Below are 19,054 nucleotides of genomic sequence, written 5' to 3' on the forward strand. Positions count from 1 at the left end.
AGAGCAGCTTGGGAAAATAAGATATCATGCCTTTCTGTCGGCCTGATGTCAGCTTCTCGGATTCAGACCTCGATGCCTCATCTCATGCAGGCTGTAATAGAGCCTGCCAAACACGGAGGTTCAGCCAAAGTTCACGTGGCTCCGAGCACTTAACGGCTCTTCAGCTCATGGGCCGGTGGTAAGAAGTGCCTTTGGTGTCTGAGACATGTCAGTCTGCGTATCAGTACTGAACATATGTATATGTGTGTGTGTGTGTGTGTGTATATACTGTATATGTATAATCAGATGGCTTGGACAGGTAAGTGTGCTTTTAACAGCTGCTTTTGCTTTATGGCTACTTCACAAAAACCTGCGAACAGTGCAAGTTACTGTTACATTTAATAAACATGTTCATCGACGACCATAACTTTTTCAGAATGTAGCAGTAGCGGTAGATACTCGGCTATTACAGAAGTTAACGATTGCATTGTTTCTGGATTAGTTATGCTTCAATTACCCTGGTCAGCTTTTCATCGCAATAACAAGTAATTCCATATTTAATATAACTTTCTTGCTTTTGAACGTATTCGGTCCTCCAAGTTTTACAGTCGTGGCACGTAGAAGCCGATATGTAGAGTTTACAGAAGCAGATATATACACGGAACTAGGTGCCAGGTGAGGTGGCACCTTACTCCTGAAATATTGGCATCGGTAGGTAAATTTAGAGCTCAAGTGGAATAAAATGTGTTGCACTCTGGATGTAGTGGTACTGACTGTGGCTGAACTGGATGAATCTGCAGATTAGCTGGGGACCTGGAATCAAAAAACAAAAGTGAAACTAGATCTTTTTCATGTTCTAGGTGTATAGCTGGCATGTTGTTCTCCCATGACAGCAAGTCCAGAGACTTCCAAGTGAAACTGAATCAGCGGATCCTTTAAAGGATGACTTGAGATGTGGTAACCAGGTCTAGGAGGGGTGCGGGGGCTCAGCGGGCTTGGCCGGGTCCTGCTCTCTGGTGGGTATAGGGTTCGAGTCCTACTTCGGGTGCCTTGTGATGGACTGGCATCCCATCCTGGGTGTGTCCCCTCCCCCTCCGGCCTTGTGCCCTGTGTTGCCGGGTTCGGCTTGCCATGACCCCCCTTGGGATAAGCAGTTTCAGACAGTGTGTGTGTGTAACCAGGTCTATAGATGGATTTCACCTATATCTTTTCTGAAGGTTCAGTAATAATGTCAACCTTTATCACATGAACACACACTCTGAACTGCTTGTCCCACACAGGGTCGCGGGGAACTGGAGCCTAACCCGGCAACTCAGGGCGTAAGGCTGGAGGGGAAACACCCAGGACGGGACGCCAGTCCATCGCAAGGCACCCCAAGCGAGACTCGAACCCCAGACCCACCGGAGAGCAGGACCCGGTCCAACCCACTGCGCCGCCGCACCCCCCTATCACATGAACATTAACATTACTTGTCAATATGGAGCCAAGGCAGCTCAAGTGAAGGTAGACAGTTCCTTCCTGGGGTCAAATACATACCGAGCAAAGCCTGTGGGGTTTCAGCTCAGTTCTTTACCTGTAACTTAATACCATTCCTGCACACAGGTATCTGTTCAAGGAAGCAATATTGCCCCAGGAGGCAGACATGGGGGCCTTGCTGGATGGAGTGCATTGCTCTGCCAGCATGGTCCCCATATGCAGCTTCTGCACTTGGATGGCGGGGTGAGAGCACTGTACCAGCCACACTGCCCAAGCGAAACATGTTTCCAATTCCCCAGAATCAAATGCATGTCAGTATAAACCCTGTACTGATGTTCCTTTCATACACGTACTGTGAGAGAAATAACATGTAAGGGCTTTAATATTCATTCACGGCAACCCGACCCGACTGGTGCTTCCTCGCAGGCCTGCTATCTATTAGAGGAGCAGCACGTCGTGTTCAGCGTGAGCCTCAATGGGTATGGGGAGCGTCTCCATCCCGGACTCTGGGTGCCACTTCTTCCACGCGTGTGAGCTCACACGCACACACACACACACACACACACGCACGTCATTCTGAATGCGCATTCAAAGACTGCAATAGTTGGGGCTCTGCGGTGGGCCTGCTGCTCAAACAGGAGCTGCTGGGTGTTCCAGAGGGAGAAGTCAGATTGGGGTGTGTTGGAACATGAAGCTGAATATTAACCCTGTTATTTTCTGAGGAATGTAGCTTCGTATTGCTGTGTGCGTAAAATCTCGACTTACTGCTTGCTATGTCTTTCTACACACCTTTAGGGAAGGTGGAAACAGTGGAGTCTCAGCTCATGTGGGTCCTGGAGGGCTTGAAAAGCGAGCAGAGACAACAAGCAAAGCAAAACCCTTCTACAAAATGCTGCCATAATACACAAAGCAATATCTGTAAGTCAGTCAGTCAGTCAGTCAGTCAGTCAGTCAGTCATTCTCCCCCTTGCCCTGGAGAGGGATGTGGTTGCAATAATTGCACATATCATATGCTGTATAATAATAAGAAGAAGACATGCTACTCATGAAAGAAAACAAGAAACAGTGTGAAAAAGCTTAAAAAAGCTTTAAGTAAACTTCGTTAAGGGAGCCGCAGTGGCATGGCAGGTTTGGCCGGGGCCTGCCCTCTGGTGGGTTTCGGTTCGAGTCCTGCTTGGGGTGCCTTGGGATGGACTGGTGTCCTTTCCTGGGTGTGTCCCCTCCCCCTCCAGCCCTACACCCTGTGTTGCCAGGTTAGGCTCTGGTTTGCCATGACCCTGCTTGGGAAAAGCAGTTTCAGACTGTGTGTGTATGTATTCATTTTGCACATGCCTCTCCAAAGCGATGTACAGCTCATAGAAAATACAGTGTGTGCATGACATCAACAGGAGGAGAATGATGTTACAATTTGAGGGAACACAGGGGACGTGCATGGGGTGCATTAGCCCCTATACTAGTATATCTGACATGTGGTGTTTTCACAAGTGTGACACACACACACACACATTTCCTGAACAATATCCCCTTTTCCAGTGGTTGCCTAAGTAAAGCTGAGATTGCGTAAGCGAAATGCACGTAACACACGACTGCAATCTTACATTTCCTTCGTGACACACATCACACACAGTCATCTTATTTACTCCCCCAGCCCCCCAATAATCTTCCTGCCCTTTGGCTTCTTTCACCTTTTGTTCTTTCTTATTCGTGAATGGAGACACATGCTTCCAGCTAATATTGCGAGTGACCACACACACACACACATCATTTTCACGAGAAAACCAAACTTTCCAGTGGGGAGCTGCAAGTGCACTTTGAGTTGGAAGGCAGATAGAGTTGGAAGAGTGTCGCCCTGTCAGAGACCGGATCCAGAAACCTCCCAAGTCTCAACATTTTCGCAAGGCCCTGTGGCTCCCATTGAATAGTTCCAAAACAGAAATGGGCCGCGCCACGTTCGCTCGTCCTCTGTCAGCACTCGCAACTCTGCGATGCTCCCGAGACACGAGGCTGCACCATCGAGGCCCTTGTTTTGGACAGAAGCCCCGCGTGAGCCGCAGTGGAACCCGTCGCTGCGTGGCTCGCCATCATAAAGAGGCATCGCGGTGCGAGGGGCCGCCTGTCTGAGAGTGCAGATGGGCTCACCGCAGGAAGGCAGCGCTCACAGAAACACCCGCCAGACTGCTGCTTGTGCTGGAATCGACGTGGAGCGAATGGCAGAGGAAACGTGTAACGGACATCTGCTGCTTCTTGCCTTATTTTGTCCTCCTCATCTCTCTCCTGCCAGGGAGCACAACTTCCTTGTAACTCCCGCAACCGCAGCATTACACCACGGCTCACATTGACATTTCCGCTTTCCGACTTCCCAGTTAGACCCAAAGAAACACTGAAAAACCGATCACAGTCTGCAGACACACCTGTGGATGAAAGCGCTCGTGCGCAGCTTCGATATTCACTCTCATTCCCTTGCTTTCGTTCACCGCTTGTCCAAGTGTGGCTCTTGCGCGGCCTGGAGCCTAACCCAGCAACTCAGAGCTGCAGGACAAGTAGGCCGCACCCTGAACGGGGCGCCGATCCACCGCAGTCTTTTACAATTTACTTCAATTTAACGTGCTTTTGTGTAGTGCTCTGCCCCTCAAGTGGCCACAGAACATTTATCAGGGAGCGCAAATAAAATGTGAAAGTCACAGCGAGACGTTAACACGAGACACACGAGCGGGAACGAACGCCAAGGTGAGGGAGAAGCTAGATGTCACTGGAGGAGAGCAGTCAGTGCTCCGAACCCAGTGAGCAGAGTATCCATGGACAGCTGGCTGCCCAACCCTCCAAGGAAAGCCAACTCCGCGCAGTTATGACAAAATATTTACCAGCCGCCACAATCTGAAATTGTCATGTTAATATTATGACTTTTCTGCAACACATTTGGAAAAAAAAGATTTCATGCCTTTACCTTCTAAGTAACTTCAGAAGTGTGGCACTGAAGACAAATTGCTGTTGATAGCTATGGTGAGCCACATGGTGCACAGACACGCCATCCCCACGGTTTACATCCCAAGAATCGCTCATCGCGCTTTTCAATATATTTTACACAGCAATCTTCCTTCCATCCCCCACATTTTTGGAGCGTACACAACGTGCTCCCCAGAAACATCTCCTGGGCTCCACCGGGCCTACAACTGAATAGCACTCAGAGCACATGGTTCTTCATCAGATCACTGGAAGTAGATCTAAGTGGATTCCTTTTATAAGGAAGAGAGTTTCTTTCCACACAGTGATGTTAAAATAAACTCTGCCAGAGATGATTTACCTCATTTTCGCAATTGTTTTCACATGGCTTTACTTTAGTTTCATAGGCCCAGTTGAACATAACCAACTGTCAAAAGCAATACAGTTTCCAGCAGTTACAGGAGGCTAAGTTTTATGATCAATGAACACGCCACTTTATTACAGGTACATGGGCCTTCTAAAATATAGCGCTGAGAGTTTACTCTCAAATCAGAAAGAAAGCCTTAAATCTACATTGTACTGCTTAAAAACAAATGTTTCTTTGTTTGTTTCAAAATCCTTTTGAAACAGATCTGTGCTCTTCGATCCATAAACTGAGAAGCCAAACCATTCATTTTAAGAACGGTTCACAATAAGAGACAAATCGTTTATATGAAGACACTTTATGGAATTGTGGCCAAAGCAACCATGTTTGTTTGTTTGTTTGTTCAGTGAAAACTCCCGAAGTCTTGAAGAAAAATGCTCGGCTGCAGCTCGGCTCGGCACATTGGATGAGAGAAGGCAGGAGAGAGAAGGAGCGAAACATACATGCCAGGCGCTGATCCCCAATGTTATAATGAACCGACAAGAAGGAATGACAACATGATAACTCACTGAGACATCTTAAAGCCCCCTTAAGTACATGACCCGTGCTTCGTGAGGAAGCAATCTTTTCAGTTTATACATCTTTAATTCATCTACTATGAAGGGAAAAAAAAATGACTGTGAATCTTTTTTTTGGTTTGGTTTCACATATGGTTTAAAATGCATGCAATTCTTATGTGGGGGCATTTTTCTGTATGCAATGTAATACCGGGAGAAATATTAAATCCCTTTTCCATTTAGGGTAATGGAAAACTGCTCTGGTGCTGTTGTTTTACGTGCAATCAATTTTGAGGATAGCGGGGTTCCAATTGGCTGTGCGTGCAATCAATCACACACTGGCACCAGATTCCCATTAGCGAGGCGAGGCCCCGCGCGAGCCTGGGAAGCCTTTCAGACGAGAAGTTGGGAATAAAAGACGAGGCACCAAGCGTATTTAGTCTAGCGCCCAAGGTTATCCAGTGATTTCAGATCAAAGTGCAGCACAGGCAGCCAAAGGCAATAATTGGCCCTTGATCGTGGTGTCATTTTTGTTTCCTAAGTCATGGAGTCAGATGGAACTTAAAATCAGTTTCAGAATCAAGTGCTCCATTGCTGAATAGATATTGGACACAGAAACTCACAGTCAGTTCATGAAGGAAAGGCAGGACATGGACACACACACACACACACCATGACAGCAGGCGTTCCCTGGCCAAGTATAGCTGCAAAGACTGCATGTTCAACTACATACACAAAACTCTTCTGTTAATCTTCATTAAACTAATACACTAAATATTGATGTGAGATTATTTCATAACTTCCTCATGGCACCCGAGTAAATTTTAAGAACATGCCGAGTGATGAACTGAACTTTTCTCACCCGGGACAGTTTCGTCAGTATTTTCTTTCAGGCTCTTCAGATAAATGAGCAATTCTCCACCCCAGACCCTTCTTATAAAATTATACTGAAGGTCAGTTTCGGTTTTATTGGCCATTATGATCGGTACTATTTCTACCTTGGGAAGAGCATGCTTTATAGAAGGGCTCAATAACATGTTATTTATGCAAAATGTCAAGGTAAAGTGGAAAAGAATCATGGCTGCTTCTGATGCTAAACCAACCAATTAAAGCGCAATTGGATATCATGGGGGCATTGTGTGTTTGTTTTTAGTGGCGCTCTCAGCTCAGAAATATGTGGGTTCAGTGGCATCGGGTGTGATCTGCCTGCTGTCGGAGACCTTCAGTGTACTTTTTTTATGTTTTACATGTACATTTATTCATTGAGCAGATGCTTTTCTGCAAAGCGATATACGTCTCAGGATGTAAAGGAGATACCGGAATGCTGACATGTGATTCTCAAGAACAATTAACTTGTCACATTCCACCATACTAAGCAGTATACATCAGACTTCTTAAATGTAGAGAGAGATTCAGCAGTTCTGAGTGAGAGAGGGAGGACATTCCACCACATCGGAGCCAGAACCAAAAACCTTTGTGCTTCTGATTTTTGTCCTTCTGTTCGTGGGACCACCAAGCGGGCAGAGGAGGAGGAGCGTAGCACTCTTAACTACAGAGGATGGGACAATTTCGGAAAACTCCTTACCAGAACTGTAAGTATAACCAGAACTGAACATCTGAGTTGTCACAGTGAAGGATGTATCATAAAGACACTTCTCCGGCTCAATTTCTGTCTGCTTCAGATATCATATAGTATAAGTCATAAAGATGAAGCCGTATGAGTTTTAAGGATGAGATCAGTTTGCATCAGTCTATGGTCTACTTCCACTCTTGATCCCTGAAGTAGCACAAAATAGTTTTTCTTTTTGAAGCAGAGAAAAGAGGCATGTAAAGAATCTTCTGATGAAGTAAAGGTATCTGACACTGAGTGCTTTCCCAGGATTGGTGTTCTGTTCTCTGCTCCTTCTAGGAAAAAAACTTAACCATGGTGCTTTCTGAACAAAAGCCAAAGAGATCCGGCCTGTCCTGGCCCAACCTGCTCCTGAAAAGTTCATTAGTGGAGCCCATGGGGGGCATCCCGGCCCCAGATGGACCATAACTCAGGATCTCAGGGCACCTCTAGCGATATGATATTGGCGGACCACATTACAGCACAGCTGGTCTGAATCAAAATGAGAGAATTTCATCAAAGCCCAGCTACAAGGTTTTTTTTTTCCAGCCTTTGTCCAGAAGCGAGGAGCACTTTGTCCAAGACGGAGCATGCTCTCTGCAGCTGGCCCGGCGCAGCAGCCGATCACAGCGACACCTGGAATTCGTATTCAGTGGAGGGTAAGGATGTGGGGGTGGAACGCCGCCTACCTCGGAATAGAGAACGTTTCCCTCCCCGGCCAGATTCATCAGAATCTCTCTTCCAACAATGATGGTTCCTTTTCGCCTCTCTGCCACCCTCACCATGCGCTACCTTTCACCTGCAACATGATTAATTAGATAAAGCGGGGTGGCCTCTGCCTTCCCACAATTCCCCTTGGCTCTAGGGTGGGAAAGAAGGGATGGACTGGTGAGCGGCAGAGCATTGAGATGTACAAGGACGGCAGAGACTCCAGGCTCTCTGTCCCCTCCCAGCAAGTGTGAGCACACCGTACGCTGGGGCCACCAGAGACGTCGTCACTCCCCACCCAGCCATTCTGTGAGACACTTTAATTGGAGTGACATTCCCCTCGGAGTGCTTTCAGCTTTCCCTTGTTTGTTTGGCTTCCGTCAGTCCTTTCAACCATTACCAGTCTCTCCATTTAAGCTCCTCCTGTTATTTGCACCAGTGCTGCATCCCACAGTTGCCATAAGGTGTTTTTAAGGAGCATTACATGAGTACAAAAACAAACAGTGCTGTCACTTTGGTGTGGGTGGCTCTTAAAAAGTTTCCGTATTTTCATTGTCAAAATGCACATGCACAACTTCTCGTTCTCAGTTATTTCATTGTTTACCTGCCTAGCAAGTAAATTACGATTAATTGGAAAGCATTTCTTACTTTTTATATAATTAGTTATATACAGTTATATAACCGTATAAACAGTACAGTTTATACGGTTGTACAGCTATATATCACACAGTTTTTCAATAGGTTACACAGTGGCATGAAAAATTGACTCAAGAATTACACGTCCCAATGTAATGCACTGTCTTGTGTCACGCATTGCTCTTGGAGATGTACGTTGCTTTGGAGAGATGAGTCTGTTAAATGAATAAATGTAAATATTCCCTATGTTAACATATTTTACCGCTCTGATCAATAATTGGGCGACCTGTTTTTTTCCCAAAGTTGAATTGAGGGTGAACAAGGCAGGGGAAACAATTTAGGATCCAGAAAATTATTGTTTTCCTCCTGGTTTGACACAGTTGTTTCAGTCCTTCAACATATTACCTCAGAGTAAAACCTTCACAATGCCCACATGGTCAGAAATATCTACATATAAAAAATGCATTGAATTGAGCATGATCACTGATTCTGAGCTTATTGCACGGCCAGTTATTTGTTAGATAACCATTCGGGTCATACTTCCTGCTCTATGGCACTGCAGTAGCGTACATACAGTAAGTTACAGAAGAGTCACGTCCTCCCGCCATTCAGATCGGATAGCTTTACCAAGCTAGGATGTATATATGCAAAGAAGGTCTGCATGTCTGTATTTAATTTTTTGCTAACTGTAGATGAGGTGAAACTCTATGGAGTAGTAGGGCTTTGAGTGAGGCTAAATGGGGGCCGATGCTCATCTCTCACTCTTTATCTGTACAGCCCCGGCTGTCCAGATGGGATGACGGCTTTCCTGGTGCCACACTAATGACAGACCTCCCGTCCTCCAGCACCAAGGCCACGATACTCGCACTCCATCATCGCCCACCGACACACGTGTGAAAGGTTGACAGCTCTGAGCCGCACCCCAGGTCAGGTTGGTTCTGGCTCCGATGAGGGCTGCAACACACGAGGCACCACAGAGCCTTCCGGTAGGCAGCAATTAGGCTAAATTGCATTGGGGGATGGGGGAAATTTTTGGGCGTTTGCTCCAACGTGCAGACATAGATGGCGTCATGGCACTTCCACCCTGTCTGCAGAAACCACTGCTTTCCATGGACGTGCTGCGTCGTAAATCAGCAGGATGGGGGGTGGTGGCAACATGCAGATGTTAGTTGAGCGTCTCGCTGCACATGTGGTGCTTCTGGGTACAGAGACTGTCCCCTCTGCAGTCACACATCATTCTTGTTCTCTGGTCCTTCTAGCGAAAAACTTAACTGTGGTGGTTTCTGATACAGAACCACAGAGATATGGCCTGTCCTGACCCAACCTGCTCTGGCCCTGTTAACCCTAACCTTAAAGGTCAAAGCCTGGGATAAACTCCTCAAAACAGCAAGCCTTAGCTATTTAATGCTTGATATGTTTTTTTGAAAGTTGTGAGAAAAAATGTGGTTCCGTTACAGGTCAGTTTTATGACAGCAGTCATCTCAGCCAGGTTTGTCAAAATGCCTAAATGAGCCTCTTGCTTCGATGAGGAAGTCGGTTCAGCCATGCATTATTAAAGCGGGATAATGATCAAGAGGAGAGGGTGAAAAAAGGAAACTGAGGAACTCAGCTGGAGAAAAACAGCAAAGCTGGAAAAATGATCAGTCATGATTCTTCGATGGGATATACAGTAGATGCTGTCAGATGAAAGTAGCCACCTCAGTGTTTGGGGAGTGTAATTTGCTAGAAGAAGACTGCTGCTGACACTCCCCCGCCCAGAGCGAATGCTACTGTAATAGATGACATCTCCGACTATGACCTTTAGGTTGACATTTGTGATGTTCCTCACTTAGACCTGCTGATAACGGTTAGTGACGAGTTCCAGGACAGGAACTTCTCATTGACTCATGGCGCTGGCAAACTGCATGTCTCCTTGCCAAAGACGCCTGGTTTATCTGTTCGTTTGACAATTTCATTACTGCCTTTGTCTTTTTAAAATAGCCCCTGGACAATCGTGCTTGTTTTTTTTTCTTTTTTTTTGGAGAGGGGCAGGGAAGCTTGGGATGACTGCTTCCTGATGCTATGTTCCTGCTTCAGAGAGATATGGGAAGCTGAGGAACTGACATCTCGTAATCCCCTGCTGGCCTAATTACTACATCAAAACTTATTATCCAACACAGAGAGATTTATTTTCAGCTCTGTGTTTACAAGATCTGCAGCAGGAGGAACTGACTGCACTGAAGAATGTGTTCAAACCTTTGCTGTGGGCCTGTCTGCAGTATCTGCTGAACGTCTGGGTGGAAGCGGAGCGTTTCTCTTCTGAAGAAACAGAGGCTTCGCATTCACACTTCCAAAGGTTTTATAGCTCCTTCATTTTAATGCAGAGGTTGCAGTCAGTGGTTCGCGCCTTCAGACTGCTTTGTACACAAGCTGCTCTCTACACTACTGGCTGATCTGAGTGCACGGCACTTTTACACACGATCGACTTCTTCAGTGCTTCTAAAAATTACCCAAGTTATTTCATCCATTAGTAAAAAGACACGTAGAAAAGTGTACAGTTATGCATTAATCAGAAATGCAGAAAGTCTGTTCCTGCAGTACATAGTGAGATCAAATAGTTCATGTAGAGGTATCCTGTGCGGGGCGCGGTGGCGCAGTGGGTCGGACCGGGTCCTGCTCTCCGGTGGGTCTGGGGTTCGAGTCCCGCTTGGGGTGCCTTGCGACGGACTGGCGTCCCGTCCTGGGTGTGTCCCCTCCCCCTCCGGCCTTATGCCCTGTGTTGCCGGGTTAGGCTCCGGCTCCCCGTGACCCTGTCTGGGACAAGCGGTTCAGACAGAGCTATCATGTGGGGCAGTACAGAAAAGGCAACTAAACTCCAAGTCTCATTAGTGCGAAACAATCAGCATGGACCAGTGAAGAGCTGTGTGAAAGAAACCTCACACTCACAACCGTTTCGTTCTTGTCACATTAACCGTTAGCGTCTTCCGACTGCCCTCTTTTTCATCATTTACAGCAGCAGATTCGACAGCAACAGGTTTACAGAGGTGTGCCTCTAATTTTAACACGAATTTTCACAAAAGAATAAATAGGCAGCGCTTTTAAATTTTGTTAAAGCAGTTTCTGAAACCCTTTTCTTGTATTCCGAGTTCCTGATAGGGACATTAAGAAAAGGTGGAAAAAGGATAATTGCTAGTTCCGCAGAAGAATACGGATCGAAAGCTTCTGTGAGGGTTCCGCAAGAGCAAGGTCTATCTCAAGGAGACCTGGAGACAAGTCTATGGCCCAGAGGTGACATCTGTGCTCTGCCGTACAGGTAACTAATTGGAGCGAACCTCCAGGCTTGTCCGCAGCCTCGAGATGCTATCTTACTCTGCTACAAGGAGGACTGTCAGGTCCACAGGACTAATTTAAGGCATTTGAAACATGGATGGGTCTAAGTTCAGCGAAGGAAAAAAGTCCCACAGTCTAGACTTGCAGGCTGCGTTTTGACACAGCCATCGAGAGCATCGGGCAATCGTTCAGAATCGCTCCAGAGCGAGGGCACATTTTTTTCGTCAAATGTTCTTTGTGTTTGGCCTTCCTCTCCTTTCACCCTCCCCCGTGGTATGCCTCCGCAATATTTCAGCCCTGATTTGACAAGTTGAGCACAAGATGACTCCAGAAACACAGAGTAAGGTCAGGAAAGCTGCAATGAGAAGTGCCAGAATGGAGACGGTCCTTCTCAGCTTACTGACACAGTAGCTGTGCTCCTCCAAAGCCACCATCAATCTCCACATATTCTTCCCCTCTGGCTCCTCTGTACCGATCTCCCAGATCAAAGGCGTCGTGATCACACAGGCATCTTTTTCTCATTATGGCTAAACACAAATACTATATTAAATGGGAAGTGTTCACCAGGTTCATCCTTCAGTGTATCTGTATTTCAAAATCTTCACCTTATGTAGGACTGAGATGGGGGGAAAAAAACACCCACTGCTTGATGATCTTGGCAAGGTTAGCTTTAGTAGCAAAATAGCAGTGATGGTGGTAACAGCGACTCTTAATTTCATTCAACAGTGGCATCAAAACTAATGTGTTCTTAAATATGCTGCTCATCTTAATCCACAGTTAACAAAAAATTAATGTAAACCCTCAAATATCACAGCATGTTTTCATAAATTAATTTCAGCTGTAGATATTCTGTTTCAAAAACCATGTATCATATATACTCAGGCACCTAGAAACAATTGTTCCTTCTCAGCTTCATCTTGGGAAATGTTCCTGAGGACTGACAGCACAATGGGCATCACATTCATTCATTCATTCATTCATTCATTCATTCATTCATTCATATACCATTGGCCACGCTGTTAACCTCTCCAAACATTATCTTCAGGAATGTAAAGGTGCCGATTCCACATGTTGCATAACTGACAATACAAAAAAAATCCAGCATTTCTTAAGTGTAATATTTAAAGTAACAACCCTATATTTTGTAAAAATCGACATTTTGCTGCAGCCATTCATAAGAAGCACAAGCTCAAGAGAATGAGGCCACTTCTCACATCCTTTTTGACTGAAATATTTTTCGTGATTTGGTTCCTTATACATATCCAGGGAGAACACCTTAACTAGTTTTGACAGGTGCTTTTTTTGAAAAAGAAGATGTTAACTGTAAAGCCTTAATATGGATCCTGGCCACTGGAGATGAGCAGGTGTCCTGTAGCCTTTGTTTCTCAACTACTTTTGATACAAACGTGCGGATGGCAGCAAGCGCCTTGATGCCAAGATCTGTCTTATGTCACCTCTAGCTTGTCTGCTCACCTGCTCTGGGCCTCTGTTTCTACAGCTAATGCACTTGTTTTGCATTGTAGTATTGAAGCTGACATTTCCATTAAAAGGCTAACTTCGGCGCAGGATGGGCCCTCAGAACCAGAGGAGCACAACAACGGTGGAGCCATGCCGTTAGAGTCCGTGACTCAGGGTGCCAGCAAAATGCGTTCCCCAAGCGTTCCCTCATAGGCTCCTAGAAACTGTCTTGTTTATATTTAGATGTTCATTGTCACTCATGTCTGCAAGATAAAATTAAAATGTGCTGGTCAAGTTTGCGGAGTCACAGAGCTGCAATTTGCTCCCAGCTCCTTCCAAAACGTGTTCCTGCTGCCTTTATGAAATGACACGGTTTTGCCCATTCGGCCATTTGGTGCTGTGCATCGTGCCACTTGCGGTTCCGCGTTCCTCCCTTAGACAACATTTGCGAATTTTCTGCTTTTTCTTCTAGCAAAAATGGCAGCTGGTTCAGGTTCAACCAGGAACACCCAGTTCCGTTCTTTAGTAATTCCCACTTCATGTTTCCTGGTATGGATTTTGTAGCTGTTTGTCTAGTTTGCTACTCTTAAAATGTAACAATACAACAGTCAGCAGAAGAATCATTGTGAGATTTTTTTTTTATTTTTCCCTTGGTGGTATATGAAATTTATGGGCTGATAAACACATAATTAATGATTCAACTTAGTGTTCGTAGAGTTACTGTTTGATTTTTATGGTTTTTACCCTGCAAAACGGACATGTTTAGTGACGTACTTAGGTGCCTTGCCTTAGTGTGGCAGCCAATGGAACTGATTGGCCTTTCTTAGTGAAAACAGAACCTTGAACAGCTGGATGATTTAAGGGCAGAGGTATGTAACCTAAAGGTTACAAATCCCGTACACTGGTATTACTCTTAGCAATATCAAGTAGTATCTTTGGTAAATTTGCTCTCGTGTGAATCGCTAAAACTGACACTTGTGACATTCACTTAAGTAATAGCATCACTGGAAAATGTTGAATAGTCAATACATACTTGTTTATTGTTGATCAGTGACTTATTTAATGACGCTATGAAGCAAAATTTATGGCACAGTTATAAAAACCTAAGTGATTTTTCTGCATGTCTTTTCACCTTTTATATATCTGCAGTTTCAAAAATCTTATGCTTGCGTTTGTGCAACAGAATACCCTTTTCATGACTTGTACAAGGCTTTGGATAAGAAGACATTAGCCAAATACAGGTCAACATGAATGTTAAAGGCAGTGATTTGAAAAGTTGTCAGTATCACATTGACCCCTCAAAATCAGCAGGCTACTATCTTGAGAGTGGTGCTTAATAACATATCATTAATTTTTGGTGAATCGGTGCTGAAACGGAACTGTCAGATAAGAACTAGAATTGCAGATTAGAGACTGGACTAATTAGAAGGTAGTTATCCAAGCAACATTTGTTAAAATGTGTTACATTCATCTTGTAACCTGAGGTCACTGTGTGTCTCAGGTCCATAAAAAACACTCGCTCTGGTGACCCAGACCACAGCCTGCATCCAGGTAGCATTCCTTGAACCCACAGCTCACCTCTCCTGATCCAGAGCCATCTAGGTCCCCTTTCCACTGCTTCAGTAATGACTTTAAAGGCCTTAATCCTCTGACCACCTGGGGTACTTCGCAAACTGCAAAGTCCTATACTGTGAAGCAATGTTCTTGTAAATCATCTGCTGCCTAGTAGATTGACCACATCCACTGCCCCCCAGCTTTTTGAGCAGCACTACTCTATCAGTTCCTCATGATCACCTTTTTATAGAAGATTCAGGAATTAGGGCATTGTCTGATTTTAGCAGTGTCCTTGGGACCCTGGCTGGAAACTCAAGGAGTAAATCAGCCATCAAGTGGCAGTCACATGACATCACCAGGAGTTCATTCTACGCTTTCACCTTTGTCGTCAAATGCATTATCCTGCTTTACCAAACCAGGAGATTCTACTGTGTGCTATTCCCAAAGAGCCTTGAGCACCTTGTCATGCCATCAATGGCAGCATCTGTCTCTTCGCGATCTTGTACAGCTGCTGAGGATAATCACAAACATTCCTCTCTTTGGACTTGATGAACAGAATGGAGAATCAATTTTTCCCCAGCTGAACAGGTTACATGGGTCTGGCAGCATGTCATTGACTCTGAGAATCTACAGTTTAATATTGCCAAAGTCAAAACTCTCCCCAAGAGAATTTATGCTCCAGCACCTGTTCCCACCTTATCCGTTCTTCCTACTGCTTCATCCCAACCATTCTCATCTTCTGCTCTTTCTCTAATGCTGCACACACCTCTTCCTGAATCATCTTGTGCCTATCCTTCCCCTGGACCTTACGTATCATTGTGATGGAACATTGTGTAAAGCAGCCATTCTAGGAGCCCCTGTGCTCAGCACCATGTTGTGCTGAAATAGAGACTCTGTCAGTCCCACTGCAGCCAGCACACTCTGCATCCTTCTTGTCCTCGACACAAAGTCTGCTCCAGCAGCCCTCTCATTGCTCAAGTCAAGCGCGGCAACATTTCCCTTGACCATGTCACCCGAAATTCCTCCTGTAGATTTTTAAAAGGTAGCTGCAGTTTATTGGCTGGCCTGCTTAAGTTCTGAGCTACAAGAAGCTACTTATGAAGAAAACAGTTCCATATTCTTTCAAGGGTCTTGACTGTTGGCATAGCAACTTGGTAAACTAGAAGGGGCCAGAGACTTCTCAGAATTTTCAGCATGACACAAGTACTGATGAGACAATGCTTTAAATTTACCTGGAAGTCCTGATTTTTTTCCACTGTTGCTAGCAAACCCTCAAATTCCTATTGAGTTCTGTGAATAGTTACGATACATCAGCTTTTCCTAAAGTTGCTGCAGTGAAATACCAATACATGCATTCTTGAAGAGGAATGCTGATAGACAGCGCAGGACAACAGTTTCCTATTTTACTATTTCATTTGGATACATATGCAAAAATGTTCACGAAGAATGAAAAAGCATAAAAGCACAACAAGGTGTAGTATTGAACTGAATGCCTCTCCAGGAGGTTTTTGTTGAGTAAAAAGATTCAGTGCATGAAGCACTTGAATTATACTCTATGGTTAAACATTATCAAACTTTCTTTCTTGACTTTATCTTTTTCGATGCTCCTGAAATAACTGACGGATCTTGCAGTCTGCTTTTGTACAAGACAAATATTTACTAGTGGATCTTTTGGATGGCTATGGTTTTATCAGTTCCTCACAAACATCTGCACCCCTGGGGTGGGAGAACACTTCCGTCAGAGAGCCCACCTACTCACATGGCCAGTGGTACAGCAAGAAGAATGAGGCCCCACCCCCTCTCACCTCGATCCTCGCTCCTCCCAGTCCCAGGGTTCCTCTCCTGTCTGTTCCGTCTGTCACACACAGGAGGCTGGCGGGCTGAGCCTGCCTTGCTTGGACTGATCCCCATGACAAAGGTTATGCCTGCCAGCTGGTGGGAACAGGTGTACAGCAAATTTGCCATCAAGCGCCAGCGTGTGCTTGGCTTCCCACCAATGTGTTCGAATAGGAAGGCTGTCCTCTGCCGGCCTGGGGCCTCCTCAAGCGATCAGCCGCTAACAGGCAGTGCAGTTCAGGAGCGTGCTCGGGCGTTGTCCGCTACAATGCCTTCCAGAAGTCCCCAGTGGCTCCTTGTCTCCTTTTCAGTCTCGCAGCCATGCATGGGGGGGGCAGGTTAGCAGCACCGCTCCTGGCAGCATCCGCTCCGCACTGAGGGTGGATATGTGTGAAGCAGTGACCAGAGAAGGAAAAAATCTAAATCCTTTCATTAAGCACAGCCTGAAAATTCCGCTGTTGAAATATTGTTGCAGCAACTTTCAGAATAGTTTTAAGTATAATAACCTAAGAGCAGTTTAAGTTTTCTATGGCTACCTTTAGAGGCAATGATTTTGTTCAATGAATATAGCTTGACTTATTTTCATTATTTAGCTTAAAAAAATCAGTTTAAATTTTAAGAGCATACCTTTAATAACTCACTTTACGTACTTTAGTAGTTTATGATAAGAGCAGGTAGGACGACTCATGATAATGACTTGATTTACAAGGTAAGGGAGGATGGTGAAGCAATTCCACATTACCATCTTTCACGCATGCCTTTGGAGTACGGGAGGAAACCTGCCAAAAGCAAGAAGCAACAGCAAGAACATGCAAACTCTGTGCAGATTGACTCAGATTCAAAGCCTATTTAAATCCAGATCAAGGATGTGAGAGGAACCAGCTCTACCAGCGACACCACTGTGCCCCTCTCCCAGACAACGTCCCAATGCAGCTCCAAAGCCCCTTCGATACTCATAACTGAGGTTGGAAAGGTCAGCATGGGGATTTCATTCTAGGAAATATCTAAAAATGCCTCTCACTGTGAAGGAAGAGATTTTTAAGGAACCGCTATTGACACTAACATATTGTCCCTTCATACATCCCAGTTCACTTGTGATCAGGATCTAATTTTGATAAAAAACCTTTCACATTTTTTAGTAGTTTTTTTTTTCAGAAATGCATCCCATAATTAAGATGTGAAGCTTTATCTTCCTCCTTGCCATTATTATAAAGCATATGCTCTAGAAAATTAATAGGAAATTAATAGGAAGGGGGTGGGGGTGGGAGGTTTGGGGGTGTCTGACTTTATTCATATGCTGACGTCGGGTTGTAAATAATTAGGCTCACGAGGAAAAAACTCAGAGCAGCGAGCCTGTGGAGAGATGCACAGATCAATTAATCTGCAGCCAAAGGAGCAGTGAGCACTGGACAGGTCCGCCGGGCCGCTCTGCATTTCTCCACAAACACTACATGGCAAGCAGACACAGTCATCTGTGTCGTCTCACCTGTCAGCTTCCTCCCTCTGATGGTCACCGGGATGCTCCTCTACCGTTTGCTCAGCTCAACACGTGGATTTGCTCCCGCTCATATGGGCAGCAACTCATAATTAATACGTAATGTTTGAGGGACCATGATAGCATTGGTTTCAATTGGAATTTTGTGTTCCTCCTTTGTTTCTATTATGCTGCATTTACCTCGTGCTCATTGAGACCCTCAGCATGAAAATGCTTTGCTGAAATCCTGTTCACTAACATTATTTAAATGTTATATCACTTATATGAATACTGTTTCATGTTATGCCATTTCCTCCTCTGCACATCTCTTTCATTATTATCTTCAAAATAAAACTCAAAAGCCAGTATTGAAGAAGTTTTGTCTTGTGCTCAACAAGTCGAAATGGGGAATTAAAAGACGCCTGTTAATAAGTGCCTGGGCTTCACAAACACACAAGTGGGCCATGACCGAGTGCCACCACAACGTGCACGGTTTAAACTTTGAGCACTCGTGCCGTCTTGCCACCGCGTACGGAACGTGACGACAGTCAGCAGCTCGGTAAATGTAAAAGACTCGCAAAAAAACAGGTGTGCTGTGCTGTGTCCACTTGGATCACTGTTGGTTCGACAAAATACTGGGATCCCTGGGGTCAGATCACACTGGACGTTTCCCGGACAAAGTGAAAAAAAAAGTGCTTTTAAGTAATGTCGTTTATGCAGAAGTAGCCTGCTGAGGTCACCCGAAATAAACCCACGCAACTTCAAGCCATTTTAATTTTCATGAAAATGTAACAAAAGCAGGTAGCAGGTGACAAAAATAATTTTCTGCCTCGCTCCATTTTGCCACTGCTGTCACACGACCCACCGCAATTAGAAATACAGAATGGATTTCATGAGTTCAATTACATAACATGCGAAGCATAAAGTCCATTTGTACATCTCACCTGAGCTGCCCTGCACGGTTTATTTTAGGGACCTGCTTGTCAGACGCTTTGCTCCAAATTTATTCATAAAGCTTATGTTTCACGTAGCTGTACAACACAATTCTTGCAACACTGCAGCGCTTCAAGGTAAAGTACCCTGCTCAACAGAACAAGCGTGAAGCTGAATATGCGATTTCAAAACTTCCACCCCCCTCCCATGATGATCAATAG

Source organism: Scleropages formosus, chromosome 1 (genome assembly GCF_900964775.1).
Source record: "Scleropages formosus chromosome 1, fSclFor1.1, whole genome shotgun sequence".
Lineage (NCBI taxonomy): Eukaryota > Metazoa > Chordata > Actinopteri > Osteoglossiformes > Osteoglossidae > Scleropages > Scleropages formosus.